Source organism: Erythrolamprus reginae, chromosome 2, assembly GCF_031021105.1.
Source record: "Erythrolamprus reginae isolate rEryReg1 chromosome 2, rEryReg1.hap1, whole genome shotgun sequence".
In the NCBI taxonomy this organism is placed as follows: domain Eukaryota; kingdom Metazoa; phylum Chordata; class Lepidosauria; order Squamata; family Dipsadidae; genus Erythrolamprus; species Erythrolamprus reginae.
In genome coordinates, this window is record NC_091951.1 from 302,816,940 (window position 1) to 302,834,060 (window position 17,121).

At 45.1% G+C, this 17,121-nt stretch overlaps 1 protein-coding gene across 2 annotated transcripts in view; it reads left to right on the forward strand.

Annotated features, from left to right (window-relative positions):
• The first annotated feature begins 16,529 nt into the window (after positions 1-16,529).
• Positions 16,530-17,121, forward strand: part of CHD1 (chromodomain helicase DNA binding protein 1) — a 74,337-nt gene continuing 73,745 nt past the window's right edge. For both annotated transcript variants that reach the window (XM_070742981.1, XM_070742983.1), the window contains exon 1: positions 16,530-16,952. The gene's annotated coding sequence lies outside the window, so the exon portion shown is untranslated. The remainder of the gene's footprint in view (positions 16,953-17,121) is intronic.

Below are 17,121 nucleotides of genomic sequence, written 5' to 3' on the forward strand. Positions count from 1 at the left end.
TCTTCTGGTTACTGCCACGTATGCACACAAACCAATCAACTGGCTGGTGTGCAAGCTCACGCCAGAAAACAGAAGACCAGCTCTTCTCATTTCTGGCACTGCTACATGCACAAAGGCCAGACGATTGTTGCATGTTCATGCGTGTCAGAAACCCAGAAGAGGAATGGGTGATGTCGCGTGTGCCAGGCGACAGGGCACGCGTGTCATAAGCTCGCCACCATGGGTCTATATCTATCTACAGTGGTACCTCTACCTAAGAACGCCTCTACTTACAAACTTTTCTAGATAAGAACCGGGTGTTCAAGATTGTTTTGCCTCTTCTCAAGAACTATTTTTCATTTACAAACCCGAACCTCCGAAACTGAAACCAGAAAAGGCAGGGAGAAGCCTCCGTGGGGCCTCTCTAGGATTCTCCTGGGAAAAAACAGGGTTCGAAAAGGCAGGGAGAAGCCTCCATGGAGCTTCTCTAGGAATCTCCTGGGAGGAAACAGGGCCTCCACCCTCCCTGTGGTTTCCCCAATTGGACTCATTATTTGCTTTTACATTGATTCCTATAGGAAAAATTGCTTCTTCTTACAAATTTTTCTACTTAAGAACCTGCTCATGGAACGAATTAAGTTCGTAAGTTTCTGGTTTCTTACAGCTATGTAACTTTTATGAAAATAAAAATAAGAATGATCTTTATACTAATTAAAATCAAATTTTATTTCATTTCTCATTATATATAAATATATAACTACAATACCAGAAAACATTCAATGTTGGATTTTCTCTCACATAATTATGACTTTCAGGCAGAAAATCTATGACATTTCTCCATTAGAGGGAGCCAGAATCTTTTACTCAAAATTATAAAGTATCATCAATTTAATATAATGAAATGAAAAGTAAAGTGAATAAAACTAAATCTTAATAATATGGTTTCTGTTCTTGCAATTAACCAGGAGTATAACTTTACAAAAGTATTTGAAAAAATATTGTAGAAGTGGGAGACTTTCAAAATGTTTCAGGGAACAATTCTACTCAACAGCAACAACTTAAGCAAATGTACAATCAAGTCTTATTAGTATGGGTCAACAAGTGCATGTTTTTCTGGATTTATTCCAAAATACTTAGTATTTTACATTTATTTGTTTGTTTGTTTGTTTATTATTTATTTGATTTATATGCTGCCCCTCTCTGGGGACTTGGGGCTGCTCACAACATGTCAAAAATAATATATCATATAAATATCTAAAAATCCAATTAATATAACTAAAAAACTTTTAAAAACTCTAATAAGATTTAAAACCATTCATTACCATTCACACAGCAAAACATACTACACTCATCGGCCAGTGGCTAGGATCTAGTGGTCCCAGGCCTGGCAGCATAAATAGGTCTTTTAGCTTTTATGTAAGGCAAGGAGGGTGGGGGCAGTGTGAATCTCCAAGGGGAGCTGATTCCCTAGGTCCCGCCAAACAATATTGTCTAGTTGACGGGACATGGAGAAGGCCAACTCTGTGGGACAGAACAGGTTACTGGGACTCATGTGGCAAAAGGCAGTCCTGGAGGTAATCTTGTCCGATGCCATGTAGGGCTTTATAGGTCATAACCAACACTTTGAATTGCGTCCAGAAACTAATCGACAGCCAATGCAGTCCGCAGAGTGATGAAGAAATATGGGTATGCCTTGGAAGGCACATAACCGCTCGCATGGCTACATCTTGGACAATTTGAAGTTTCCAAACACTCTTCAAAGGTAGCCCCATGTAGCCCCATTGCAGTAGTCAAATCTCGAGGTGATAAGGGCATGGCTGGCGGTGAGCAAACACTCCTGGTCCAAGTAGGGCCGCAACTGGTGCACCAGGTGGACCTGGGCAAATGCCCCCCTCGCCACAGCTGAAAGATGGTGTTCTAAAGTCAGCTGTGGGTCAAGGAGTATGCCCAAGTTTCGCACCCTCTGAGGGAGGCAATAGTCCCCCCCCCCCAAGATGATGGATGGACAGATGGCTTTGTCCTTGGGAGACAGAACTCACAGCCACTCCGTCTTGTTGGGGTTAACTTTGAGCCTTTCTAGTATATACTGACAAGTACTGTATGTATTTACCTATATTTGATTTCAGTGTTACCTGATGCCAAACTGTTTCCAGCCAGATCTGGTAGAATGGGTGGAAAACAATTGCGAAGAGATATTAATCTGGTCCTAAGCCATAAAGGGCTTTTAATTAATTTTAAATTGCATCTGGAAGCACATCCCCTTAGTCTGGCCTATCTTCCATCCATTCCGAAGCCATCCAGATGTATAGTACAGTGGTCCCTCGACTTGCGCGTTCTCGATTAGCGCGAAACGCTGCAACGCGGTTTTTCAAAAAATATTATTTAAAAAATAAAATATTAAAATATTATTTAAAAAAAAAAAAATTTTTTTTTTAAAAATTTTTTTTTTATTCTGTTCCCTGAATGGAGACCGCCGGCCGCTCAATCGGGCCGGCAGGGAACAGAATGGAGCCTTCCGCGGCGGGGCTGGTAAGGGGGGGAGCCGAGGGGGGAGCAGCAGGGAGCCCACGTTGGAGACCCTCCGCGGCGGCGGGGGCTGCTGCTGTTGCTGCTGGCTGTTGTTTCCGCCGCTGCCTCTCTTAAGCTCGCCTGGGGGCGGTTGGGGGGGTCGGGCCCCGCGTCTCCTGGAGGGTGGCGGCGCAGCAGCCTGCCTCCCCCGCGCTTTACTGCGGCCGCATCGGGGCGGCGACCTGAGGGGGTGCCGCGAGCGGGTTGCGGAGCGGCGGCAGCAACTCCTGAAGGGGGCTCCCGCGCGAGCCAGCCGGGAAATCCTCGCGCCTTCCGCCCGCTCTCCCGACAGGCACTAAACTTGCAACTTCTCCCCGGCGCCGGCCGTGCAAGTTTAGTGCCTGTCGGGAGAGCGGGCGGAAGGCGAAGGTCCAAAGTCCGTATCCCTCCGCTGGAGGGAATCGGCGGGTACGCGTCTTTCTCTCCTTTCCCTCCCACCGCTTCGAATAGGGGATTGCGGAACCTCGCCCCATTGTAAATACAGAGCGGGAGGAAGGGGAGGGGGGCGGCGGCAAGGAACATGGCAGGGAGCGGAGGCGCGGGCGAGACCAAACACCGCGGAAAGCAGAGGGGAGGACGCGGGGTCGAGGCGCCTCGGGCCGGCCAGCCCGCGTCGCCGCTTCTCGGCCCGGCGCCCCTCGGGTTGGACTCTCTTTCAGCCGCCGCCAGTCCGGAGAGCGTAGGCGAGGCGGCCCGCGGTTCACCATCCACATCCTCCAGTTTGTTGTTCTCATGGCGCTCTGGCAATTCTCCATTCCTTTCGTCCTTCAGAGCTTTTAAGAATGACGGTGAGCGGGGCGAATCGGGCGGGCGGGGGGTAGCGGCAAGGAGCCCGGAAAAATCACCATTGCATTGCCAGCCTCCGAATTTGCGTCGCTCCACCTTCTGCGCATGTGCGGCCAGGGCGCGCATGCGCAGAAGGTTTTTTACTTCCGCATCCAGTATAACGCGGAAATCGGTTAGCGCGGGAGGTCTTGGAACGTAACCCCCGCGCTAACCGAGGGATCACTGTAGTTGTATCTGGATAAATTTGTCAGCCATTAAAATAAATTTAGTTTCCCAGTGCAATCTCTCCCCCCAATTCTGCATCAGAAGGATGGGGGAGAGAACAGTTTGGAAAGAAAAAACATTCCTCTGCACAAATGAAAACCTATCTCAGTGATTGATATTCCACAATACCTTCTATACCTGTGATGGTGAACCTATGGCACGTGTGCCAGAGATGGCACACAGAGTTTTCTATGCTGGCAGGCAGTGTTCCCTCTAATTTTTTTCCAGTGTGGGCGGAAAAGTATAGTGTCTGAGCGGCAGTCCCTTTGGGACTGGGCGGCATAAAACTCTAAATAAATAAATAAATAAATAAGTGTGGGCTAACGCTATTACGCATGTGTGAGTTCTGACATCCATAATTCGCTACCCCTCCTCTCTCTTTCTCCTCCTTCCTCTCTCATATCTCTTTCCTTTCTCTCCCTCCCTCTTTCTATCCTTTCTATCACTCACTTTCTTTCCCTCCCTCCTTCATTTTCTTTCTCTCATTCCCTCTTTCTATCCTTTCTATCTCTCACTCTTTCTTTCTCTCCCTCCCTTTCTGTCTCTTTCCTTTCTCTCATTCCCTCTATCTCTCTATCCTTTCTATCTCTCACTCTTTCCTTCTCTCCCTCCCCTTTTCTCTCTTTCCTTTCTCTCATTCCCTCTTTCTCTCTATCCTTTCTATCTCTCACTCTTTCCTTCTCTCCCTCCCTTTCTGTCTCTTTCCTTTCTCTCATTCCCTCTTTCTCTCTATCCTTTCTATCTCTCACTCTTTCTTTCTCTCCCTCCCTTTCTGTCTCTTTCCTTTCTCTCATTCCCTCTTTGTCTCCTGGGGCTACCTGCGCCTGCCCTGCACCCCCCACTGCGGAGGGAAAGCATTCGGCATCGGCACCGCCAACCCCCCCTCCACGAGCAGCAAAAGCCTCAGGGACGGAGCCGAAAGGCAAACGGCGCAATCCGTCACTGAGGCTTTTGCTGCTCCTGGAGGGGGGGAGGATTTACTCCTCCCCGCCCCCCCGGCAGCCAAACGTCGCTGAGGCTTTCGGCATCGGCACTCTCCCCTCCACGAGCAGCAAAAGCCTCAGCGACGGAGCCGAAAGGCAAACTCCGCGATCCGTCAATGAGGCTTTTGCTGCTCCTGGAGGGGGGGGAGGATTTACTCCTCCCCGCCCCCCGGCAGCCAAACGTCGCTGAGGCTTTCGGCATCAGCGCTCTCCCCTCCACGAGCAGCAAAAGCCTCCGCGATGGAGCTGAAAGGCAAACGGCGCGATCCGTCGCTGAGGCTTTTGCTGCTCCTGGAGGGGGGGAGGATTTACTCCTCCCCGCCCCCCTGGCAGCCAAACGTCGCTGAGGCTTTCAGCATCGGCGCTCTCCCCTCCACGATCAGCAAAAGCCTCAGCGACAGATCGCGCCGTTTGCCTTTCGGCTCTGTCGCTGAGGCTTTTGCTGCTCGTGGAGGGGGGGGCGCCGATGCCAAAAGGCAAACGGCACGCTCCGTCGCTGAGGCTTTTGCTGCTCCTGGAGGGGTGGGCGCTGATGCCGAAAGCCTCAGTGACGTTTGGCTGCCGGGGGGGCAGGGAGGAGAAAATCTGCCCCCCCTCCAGGAGCAGCAAAAGCCTAAGCAGCGGGGCGCGCCATTTGCCTTTCGGCATCGGCGGCCACCCCTCCAGAAGCAGCAAAAGCCTCAGCGACAGGGCCGAAAGGCAAACGGCACGCCCCGTCGCTGAGGCTTTTGCTGCTCGTGGAGGGGTGGCGCTGATGCCGAAAGGCAAATGGCGCGCCCTGCCGCTTAGGCTTTTGCTGCTCCTGGAGGGGGGGCGGATTTTCTCCTCCCCGCCCCCCCCGGCAGTGAAACGTCTCTGAGGCTTTCGACATTGGCGCCCACCCCTCCAGAAGCAGCAAAAGCCTCAGCGACGGAGCGCGCCGTTTGCCTTTTGGCATCGGCGCCCCTCCTCCACGAGCAGCAAAAGCCTCAGCGACGGAGCGCGCCGTTTGCCTTTCAACATCGGCGCCCCCCCTCCACAGGCAGCAAGAGGCTAGGTTGCTTGCCTTTTGGCAGCCCGTGATCGCGCCCCACCCCCACGGACGCTTAGACGCCTAGTGCCGGCTGCACCACTAGGCCTGTTAACTTTCCGCGGCCACCGGTCGTGGCCCCCAACCCGTGCCCCACCCCACGGATGGTTAGAGGAGAGGCCCGGCAGCGAGCTGCACTGCCAGGCCCAGCCCCCCTCCCAGACGATTTTCTTACCTTACTCGCCGGCTGCTAAACAACGTTTGGCTGCCGGGGGGCGGGGAGGAGAAAATCTGGGATTTAAGGGGCGGGGAAGAAAGCAGGCCTGCAATTGGCCCCTTTGTTTCCCGCCTTTCCTTAAGGAACTGTTGCTGCCCTATGTTTGTAGAGCAGCAACACTTCTAATTTCAAATTCCAGCGCGGAGGTTGGTCCTCCGTGCTGAATTTGAAATTTCTCGGGCTGAGAGGTAAAAACCTCTGCGCCATAGCGCACTGCGCAGCTTAGAGGGAACTATGCTGGCAGGTGTGCCATCACCCCAGATCAGATCTCCATAGAGTTTCTTTAGTCAGCTTCTGTTTGCTTGCAACAATGAAACAGAAGCTCACTAAAGAAAAAGATTAACTTCTTGCCATGCTGCCACTGTTGGGATGCCCTGCCTCCCGCCGGCTAGCTGGTCTTCAGGGCTCTGCTGCGCATGCATGCATGTCTATGCATGCACATGTGCATGTCCCATGCATGCACACATTCATATGCATCCGTGTAAGCACACATTCATGCGTGTGTGCATGTCCGCACATGTATTTACATGTGTGCACATCCTTCAGTTTGGGCATGCAAGCATGCTAACCAATCTTGCTAACCAATTTTGCACGTTCACATGCATCCGTGTATGCACACATTCATGCACGTCTGTGTGCATGTCCACACGTTTTCATGTGTGCACACCTTTCAGTTTGGGGATGCACACATGTGCAGGTTGGGTACCCGGTGCCTAAAAGGTTTGCCATCACTGTTCTATACAATCTGCCAAATTCTCCTCTCAGATTTTAGAGGTAAATGGGTCATTCAAATGATTACACTTATTACAGAATAGTAATTACTTATTAAATATAAGAAAAGGACAAACAAAATGTTGGGTGATGTCTTTATATTGCTATTAAAGCAAGAAATGTGTCAAAAATCTTGGTGTTTAAATTGGATGTATAGTAACATAGGAGCTATCTGGTTAATAAGGCTATGCTCCATCTTTGACCAGTGTTTTCTCATAGTGGCTGGCCAACAGCACTGGTGTTCAAAAGTAATAGATGTTGAGCCAATAAGTAAGATATGAAGGCTTACTGCTCCTAACTTCGCTAACCAAATAGCTCTCTAAACTTGTCTTCCATTTAGCTAGGTTTTTTTTCAATAGTGAAGCCGTCTTTATGGCCTGTAGCAATGAATTACATGGGATATGTATTAAGTAAAAGAAATACTTTCTTTTTCCTGTTCACCATACAATCAATTAAATTAGATTATCCCTATTCTACAGTTTTAGGAGAGGAAGAAAAACAGGTGAAGCAGCATTTCAGAGTTAGAAGCACTGTAGAGAAGTGCCTATGAATTACCACCAGATGGCAGTTAGAAAGTCTTCATATATACAGGTGTAAGGAAATCTCTTTGATGGTCTAAAAACAAAGGCAAACTGACATATAGCCTGGTACCCAAATTATTTAGGTTCTTGTATGTCATAACTAAAATATTTAACAGCAAACTGGCAATAAATCAAGTTGCATCAACAAAGGTGTAACACATGCACAGGTAGGTGCATCATTTCGTTCTGTACTAACTGTAGTTTCCAGAATAAGCTCAGGCTACCTAAAGTGCATAGCTAAATCTAAGTTAACATATGTTTCCAGCATGTGCACAACTGCACCTCTGCTATCCCTGCCTAGGAAAAGATATAATGGTGATATGAACAGAAGTACATATAAAGAATGATTGATGCAATTGGCATGTCTAGTTTAATGAAAAGAAAGACTAGGGGTGATATGATAGCAGTGTTCCAATATCTAAGGGGTTACCATAAAAAAGAGGGAGTCAACATATTCTCCAAAGCACTTGAAGGCAGGACAAGAAGCAATGAATGGAAACTAATCAAGGAGAAAAGTAACCTACAACTAAGGAGAAATTTCCTGATTATTAGAATCAGTGGAACGACTTGCTTGCAGAGGTTGTGGATGCTCCAATACCAAACATTTTAAAGAAAAGATTGGATTTTGTCTGAAACGATGCAGGGTTTTCTGCCTGAGCAGAAGGTTGGAACAGAAGACTTTCAAGTGCCTTCCAATTTTGTTATCCTGAAAGTTGGCAATAAGCACTGCAACATGTAGAGGGTTTCTTTTACTGACAATGACTTTACAATTATCCTAAATTACATAGAGTTCTTTCTGAGGGATGCAATTTTATTCAGGATAAACTGGTAAAATCCTCTGTGTTCAAGGTTTCTTCTGGATGGCAAACCTTTAAGATCAGTAATACTATGTCATAGGTAAAAATGCATACATCATTCCCTAGCATTCAATATTCATCTAGCTCAAAGTAGTTGGCCAGATAGGTACAAGCTAAGACTCATCTATTCAATCCAATAAGATACTGTCTGAAAAGTATTGTTCAAGTTAGTTTAAGCAATTTTATTTCCAAAGGACCTTATAAATGTGTGACATGGACATTGGTTTTTCTAGGGCAGATAGCAGTACACATAGACCTTGCTTAATGATTGCCATGCTTAGCAACTATTCATGTTTATAACCAATTGCCATTTGTACTCTTCACAGCCAGTGAGTCTTATAACAAGCTGAATGTTACGAGTTTAGTCAATGGAAAGGTCAGCAGTAAAATTTCAACTTGTGATCACATGCTATCTCATTTAATAGCCCACAGTGATTCACTTAACTGCAAGGGAAGTGACACCCAAGTTTGTTGTAATCCACGAAGTTTCACTTAATTACCATTTTGCTTAGTGACAAGAGTTGCCAATTCCAACTATAGTCACTGAGGTCTACCTAGATGTTTTTTCCTATCCGAAACCACGCTGCTGGAGTGTTACTTGAGAGGACAACCACGTAAACATTGGGAGGGGAAGGCCCTTGATGCTCCCTGAGCTTGTTTTCTTGCAGATGTTTAATTTCCACTGTAACATCATCAGTATTATTGTTGTGTTTGGGCTTGGGCCAGCCGTTGCACCCACAGAGGGGAGAGATGTGGCACAAAGTAAGTGCAACAGCCAAGAAGACGTGGCAGACAGCCATGAGGATGAGGCCACTGGTTCAGAGGAGTTGGCAGACAGCACGCAGGATCCAGCAGACGGCCCAGGGGATTTGGCATGCAGTCCCTCAGATAGTCTCTCTTCCTTGGATTCCTCTGCAGACCAATTCATAGACATATGTAGCCGAAGAGCCATGCAAAGGAGGGCTCACTTAAAGGATTATTACAGATGATCAGAGTAGCACCTGGGCTGGGTGTGGTTCTTATACTGAGGGCTGGGTGTGGTTCCCTTAACGAGGGCTAAAGGTATAAAAGGGAACAGAGGCACAAGGCAAACTGTGGCTGTTTATCTGTGTTACTTTGTGGTTCCTGCTCTGAAGTTTCTGTTCCGTGCCTTTGGATTTCAACCCAGCATTTTCAGGCACGTGGGAAGTGAAACCTCTGGGACTTGCTGTTTGCTCTAAAGATTCAAAGGACTCCTAAAACATTTCTGCTCCATGCTTTTTCCTGTGTTTTGTATTTGGCTAAATTATGCCTTGCACTATCATTATTTCCTGACACTAAGGACTGTTTTGGTTAACCCTTTTTTGTTTGTTTAATACAAGTTTGCTGATTAGAAGAGCATGTGTGTGTTTGATTTCTTTTCCTTGGACTGTTACGAATTGCCTGAGCCCAGTCAGGCAGAACAATTATAAGGCATGCTTTTTTAAAGAAATTATTTATTTATTTATTTATTTATTTATTTATTTATCAAACAAGTATGGTATTATAGTACATATTAACATAACATAACATAAGTACAATGTAGTAATAGGAAGGATAATAAGACAGCAGGACAGGGACATTAGGCACATAAGTGCACTTATGCATGCCCCTTACAAACCTCTTAGAAAAGGGGAGAGGTGAACTGTAGGTAATGTAAGGTTGAAGATTTTGGGGTTGGGGGAAGCAACAACAGTCAGGTAATGAGTTCCAGGTGGTGACCATTCTATTGCTGAAATCATTTTCTGCAGTCAAGTTTGGAGTGATTTACATTCAGTTTATATCTATTACGTGCTCTTGTGTTGTTGTTGTTGATAAAGGTGAAGTAGTCACTGACAGGGAATACATTATGATGTATGATTTTATGAACAACAGTTAAATCAGTTTGGAGACGACATAGCTGTAAATTTTCTAGATTTAGTATTTGAAGTCTGGAGGAGTAGGGTAATTCATTACGTGAGGAGGAGTAAAGGACTCTTGTGAAATATTTCTGGACTCCTTCGATTGTATTAATATCTGATGTGCAATGTGGATTCCACACAGGTGAGCTATATTCTAGAATAGGTCTGACGAAAGTTTTGTATGCTCTGGTTAATAAATCAGTGTTTCTAGAGAAGAAGCTACGTAAGATTAGGTTTACAATTCTTAATGCTTTTTTGGCAATGCTGTTACAGTGGGGTCTAGCACCTAGGTCATTGGAAATGAGTACTCCAAGGTCTTTGACTGAGTGAGGGTCTGCTGTTAGTTCAGTTTTACCAAGTATGTATTTAGTATTCGGATTCTTTTTACCAATGTGTAGGATGGAGCATTTGTTGGTAGAGATTTGAAGTTGCCAGTTGTTAGACCATTCAGCTACATGGTCAAGGCTCTTTTGAAGGGTAGAAGTATTGTCAGTGGTATTAAATAGTTTAACATCATCAGCAAAGAGAACACAATTGCTTGTCATGTTATCACAGAGATCGTTTATGTAGAGTATAAAGAGAGTAGGTCCTAAAACACTGCCTTTTGGGACACCACTGTTAACTGGAGCAGGATTAGATATGGCATTACCTATTTTGACCACTTGTTGTCTGTTGGACAGGAAGGCTGAAATCCAATCATGCAGAGATCCCGACATGCCATAGGATTTTAGTTTCAGAAGAAGTTTGTCATGAACTACTGAGTCAAAGGCTTTGCAAAAGTCTATATAGATTGCATCTATTGATCTACCCTGATCAAATTGGGTTTGCTCTCAGTTTATAGACAAGTGCCCTGTCCTATCAGAATTGGTGGGGGTATTCTCGGTTGTTTCTTGATTAGGATGTTATTTATGTTTTTTGGTTGTTCCTTGATTGGGTAATGTTTATTGCTTGGTATTAATCTCTGCTTATCTGGACAATGATTGGTTGCCAGGTGTGTGTTTTCTTCACTTTTGGATTGTCTCTCTTGAATGATATGTAGATGTTTATCTTGATGTGCCTATTGATGCCTGATTTGTCAGAATACCAGGATTCTAGGAATTCTCTAGTGTTTTTGGACTTAGCTTCATCTAGGATGCTCACTCTCAGCTAAAATAAAGTTTAAAAAAAGATCTTTTTTGAGCTTTTACTTGCACACTTTAAGTACCAGTAAAGACTATATTGGCAAGTCTTACACTACTTGTCCTTTTGCTGTCTTCCATTGCATGGAACGCTTTAGAAAACAAAGGGATAGCTAGTTTCACATAATGCACTCAGGAGTCATTTAACCAGTATTCAATTCTATTTTTATGTCCCATGTGTCAAGAAGGCCTTAACAAGATTCCTTTTAAACATTCAAGACTTCATGACATTCCATAGCTGTCTAGGGATGGATCATCTTAGTGGTTCTCCTAGGGCAGGGATAGGCATTGGCTCTTTTCTGACTTGTGGACTTCAACTCCCAGAATTCCTGAAGCAATCATGTTAGCTCAGGAATTCTGGGAATTGAAGTCCAGATGACAAAGAAGAGACAACTTTGCCTACCCTGTCCTAGGGGATGGCATGATGCCATAAAACAAAAATTCATTGACATCTGACCATTACAGAAAGGGAAATGTACCTTTCTTTGAAACTTGGCATTTTAGTATAAAGGATAGGTTTGGGGTGGTGGCAGATCATTTCATCAGGTGTATCAAACAAAGTGAGGTTCATCTCATTAAAGCTTATGTCTTATGATAAAATCTATTCATCATGAAAAGTGACACTGGACTTTCTAAATATTTGACCCTAATAAATTAACATGACTTTTCCACAATGACTATTATGGAAGCCATGGAATTCTGAACTGGTCCTGTTAAGGTAGATCCTAGAAAGTAGTTAGGCATATAAAAAGTATTATTGCTTTGAGAGATTTCTGTCACCAACTAATCTTAATGTTATCTAATGTTAGTCTAATGAAGCTACCCATAATTACAGCTACTTTTCCTTTGGCTGCTGCTTCATTTTCATCTTTCCATTATGATTAATCATAATTAAATTAATCACAAATTTGTTCAAACACTCTAATGTCATAAACTAGCTCAGCATAGCATACTGTATAAATGCCAACAATAAGTAATCCTTCAGACATACCTCCACTTCTGCAACTTCTATGACAGTTTCATAGCTACTTTAACTCAAGAGCCTTTAAAGAATCAATTCTTGAAAGGAACATCATAATACACATTGTTTTGGCTACAAAAGTGCTTTTATGCAGTACTTATTTTTCCTCCACAATAAAAACTTATTTTTATGTAGCCTTCTATCAAGCAAAATTGTCACTTTTGCGGTTTTATTTTTTTAATTAGACAAAACATACAGTAGTGGCCAAAATTGTGGAAACATTTTGAAACCTTTTTCTAAAACTAGCTAATAACACCACTTTTTTGTAATAGTGCCATAAAACTATATATCAATGGAAAGATAATTTAATCAAGAATGCAATGCAGTAACCTTTATGAAGGATTTGCTATTAGAATAGCAGTTATAAAGAAAAAAAGTGAAATGCAATATACAAAAATTATCACTGTAGAAAAAAAATGAGATATACAAAAAATATCACATCAGTCAATATTTAGTTTAGGATGAATTACAACATCTTCCTATGGAGTGAACCAAGTACCGTATTTTAGTTCTGCAGCTGTTATTGTGTGAAACCAAGATTGAATGATTGCTTCTATTAACTGGGTTTATTGCTGGGTTGCTTCACACTAACAAGTTTATTTAATCAGCCCCTTAGATTTTCAATTGGGTTAATTGGCCATCCCCAGGCCATTCCAGCAGTGGAATATCGTTTTGAAACCTCCAGCCCCCCCGCCCCCCCAAAAAAGTGTTATTAGTAATCAAACCTCAAAAATACTTTTCCCAAAAGGTTTCCACAATTTTGGCCACTACTATAATTTGCATCTGGGACAATGTAATTATTTTCCTAAAAGAATGTAACTCCTTGTGGGGCTAGCAAACCTATTCTAATTTACAATAGTGATAAGCTCCTTAAGTATTAACATACAAATAAAATTAGAATATACAGGTTTCTTTTTAAGTGTTCTTTGAAATCTAAATCCTTTCGAGTAATTCTGAGGAAAATATATATAGGAAACTTGAGCATTATTTATGGCAGAATTATTATACGGTTCAGAACTCTTCAAAAATTGCATTGCTTCAATATAATTGGAAATGTTAAACTGTACTATAAACTATTAATAAATGTATGTTTTTTGAAGATTGGATATGGTAAGTGAATGTATAATTACCCTACAGTCAAAAATGGTAGGACAAAATGGAAGACATGAGACTTTCATTTTTTCCCCATTTTGATTAAACAGAAGAAACTGTTAACCTACTTAAGTGATCTTATTTTGTTTTGGAAGATTAAGTACATTAAAGGACTAATGCTGGTGCTTCTTGACCTCTCAGCGGCTTTCGATACTATCAACCATGGTATCCTTCTGCACCGACTAGAGGGGTTGGGAGTGGGAGGCACTGTTCTTCAGTGGTTCTCCTCATACCTCTCTGGTCGGTCGCAGTCGGTGTTAGTAGGGGATCAGAGGTCGACCTCTAGGTCTCTCCCTTGTGGGGTGCCTCAGGGGTCGGTCCTCTCCCCCCTGCTATTTAATATCTACATGAAACCGCTAGGTGAGATCATCCAAGGGGATGGGGTGAGGTATCATCAATACGCCGATGATACCCAGTTATACATCTCCACCCCATGTCCAGCCAAAGAAGCAGTGGAAGTGATGGGCCGGTGCCTGGAGGATGTTAGGGCCTGGATGAGTGTCAACAAGCTCAAACTCAACCCAGACAAGACGGAGTGGCTGTGGATCTTACCTCCCAAGGACAACTCCATCTGTCCGTCCATTACCCTGGGGGGAGAATCACTGGCCCCCTCAGAGAAGGTTCGCAACTTGGGCGTCCTCCTCGATCCACAGCTGACATTAGAGAAACATCTTTCAGCTGTGGCGAGGGGGACGTTTGCCCAGGTTCGCCTTGTGCACCAGTTGCGACCCTACTTGGACCGGGAGTCACTGCTCACAGTCACTCATGCCCTCATCACCTCGAGGCTTGACTACTGTAATGCTCTCTACATGGGGCTACCTTTGAAAAATGTTCGGAAACTTCAGATCGTGCAGAATGCAGCTGCGAGAGCAATCATGGGCTTTCCCAAATATGCCCATGTTACACCAACACTCCGCAGTCTGCATTGGTTGCCGATCAGTTTCCGGTCACAATTCAAAGTGTTGGTTATGACCTATAAAGCCCTTCATGGCACCGGACTAGATTACCTCAGGGACCGCCTTCTGCTGCATGAATCCCAGCGACCAGTTAGGTCCCACAGAGTGGATCTTCTCCGGGTCCCATCAACTAAGCAATGTCGCCTGGCGGGACCCAGGGGAAGAGCCTTCTTTGTGGCGGCCCCAGCCCTCTGGAACCAACTCCCCCCAGAGATTAGAACGGCCCCCACCCTCCTTGCCTTTCGTAAACAACTTAAAACCCACCTCTGCCACCAGGCATGGGGGAATTGAGATCCTCTTTCCCCCTAGGCCTTTACAATTCTATGCATGGTATGTATGTATGTATGTATGTATGTTTGGTTTTTATATTAATTGATTTTTAATCATCAATACCAAATTACTATTGTACACTGTTTTATTGTCGCTGTTAGCCGCCCCGAGTCTCTGGAGAGGGGCGGCATACAAATCCAATAAATAAATAAATAAATAAATAAGGAAGCTGCATCAAATTTAATTTGTGAATCGTAAATTCATGCTGGGTGCATTAATGTGAGTGTAATTTTTTTTCCAATCCTGGAATTAGAATGTGCATTCTCCAACCAAGAGCCACATTTCCCAATACTGTATTTCCTAAGTTTAAAGCAGTTTTCATGAAATATCCACCACACTTATAATGTTACCTAATATAACCTATTACTCAGCTTGACAACCAGGTTTTTGAATGGATGAATTTTAAAACAGTGGCAGTTACTATATATAGATTTCCAGGTAGAATTGCACTGCTTTTTATATTTATCCATATTTATTTTGCTGAGAGCCGCCGGGTCTCTAGGGAGTTGGGCAGCATAGAAATAGAATTAGTTAGGTAGGTATGTAGGTGGGTGGGTGGATGGATCTATGGATGGATGGATGGATAGATAGATATAGAGTGAAGGGCTGCAAAAAAATTTACTACCACTGTGGGTGTGCATTATTTTGTAGGGGTGGCTTGCTGGCCATGTGACCAGGTGGGAGTGGCTTGATGATCATGTGACTGTGGTGGCTTAAAGGTGGCCAACTTAACATTGCTCATGTCAAGGGTTTTGCCTCAAAAAGATACAATTTCCCTATCTATTTACTATTACTGAACATCCAAAATATACTATTTAATTCTATGTATATATGCCATAGGTGTACATACATATTACGCACAGGCACACGCAAATATACATTATCTATGATATAAAGTGTATGTACACACATACGTATGCACAGCTGTTCTAAAACTATACACATTCAACCTCATCTTCTGCCACAGGAAAAACATACCCAGAGCCCAAAAGGGAAAAAAAGAAAAAAAATCAGAATCTTTCTACCAGTTCTGGGTGCCTGACCAAAATTTTCCTACCGGTTCTGCAAACCTGACTGTAACCCTTGGAGCCCATCACTGGATGGATAGATAGAAGACAGATAGATATAGAGATAGATATAGATAGATAGATAGATAGATAGATAGATAGATAGATAGAAGATAGATAGATAGAGAGAACTGACATAGATAGATGATAGAGATAGATAGATAGATAGATAGATAGATAGATAGATAGATAGATAGATAGATAGATAGATAAGGTGAAAACAGGAATCTTTATTAGTCAGGACAACACAAATTTATTTATTTTATTTTTTATGCCGCCCTTCTCCTTAGACTCAGGGCGGCTTACAACGTGTTAGCAATAGCACTTTTTGACAGAGCCAGCATATTGCTCCCACAATTCGGATCCTCATTTTACCCACCTCGGAAGCCCGCCTACACGGCTCGTACGTTTCCCAAATACTCAACGCTTCAAGCCATCCCATCCGATTCAACGGGATAACATTTCGACTAAAGATCTGCCTACCCGGAAGGAGGGAGGGAAAAAAATTTTTTTTTAACCAACACGGGGATTCAGCCCGGATCGAAACCCGAATCCAGTTAGGAGCGGTCCCAAATTGGGGAAGTACAACCGTTCCAATCCACGATCCCTCTCACGTGACATCCCGACCCATTTTCTTTTGGTGGAGACCGAAAGGCAAAGCCCTCCAAGCGCCGCGCGCTCATGCCCCTCCCCCGCCCGCCCCCACCTCCCTTTTCCCCGCCCGCCCTCAGCTTCCAAGCCCGTCGCGCGCGCCAGCCTCTCCGCCAGCTTCCTTCCCGCGCTGGCTCCTCCCTCTCCTTCCCGCTCTGTCCCACGGCTGACATCACGCCCGGGGTTTCCATCGGATGAGGGAGGGGAGGGAGGGGAAGAGGCTGAGCTGAACTGCTACGGCGGCAGCGTGATGGCGGCGGCGGCGGCGGCAGCGGCGGCCGGGAGGACTTAAAGCAACGGCGACGCACGCCTGCTTACCTCAGGCATTTTTTTTAACCCATTCCTTCCTCGCCTCCCCCCGCCTCTCTTTGGAAAGGAGTCTCGCTCCCTCCCCCCTCCTTTTGGGGGCAAACCAAACGAAAGGGCCGGGAAGAGGCAAGGAGAAGAGGAGGAGAGCCAGGCCGGCCCGGGAGCGCTTCTTTCTCCGCCGCCTCAGCTCCCCCGGTTTTTTTTTTTTTAAGGGCCCGGCTGCAGAGCTTTTCCGTCGCTTCTTCGCCACGCTGTTCTTCCAAGAGAGGCCCAGGCAGGCCTGGCGACGCTCAGGTAAGAAGAGCGGCCCGCTGAAGGAAGGAACAGGAGATCGGGCAGCGTTGGGCTGACCGGTAGGGCTAGGGAAGATCGCAGGCCGACTTAACTTGCCTGGGCGCCTAGAGGTTGGGAGAAGGAAGGGCGAGGGGAGGGAAATGTTACCAGGGAGGGCGGCCTGAGTGAG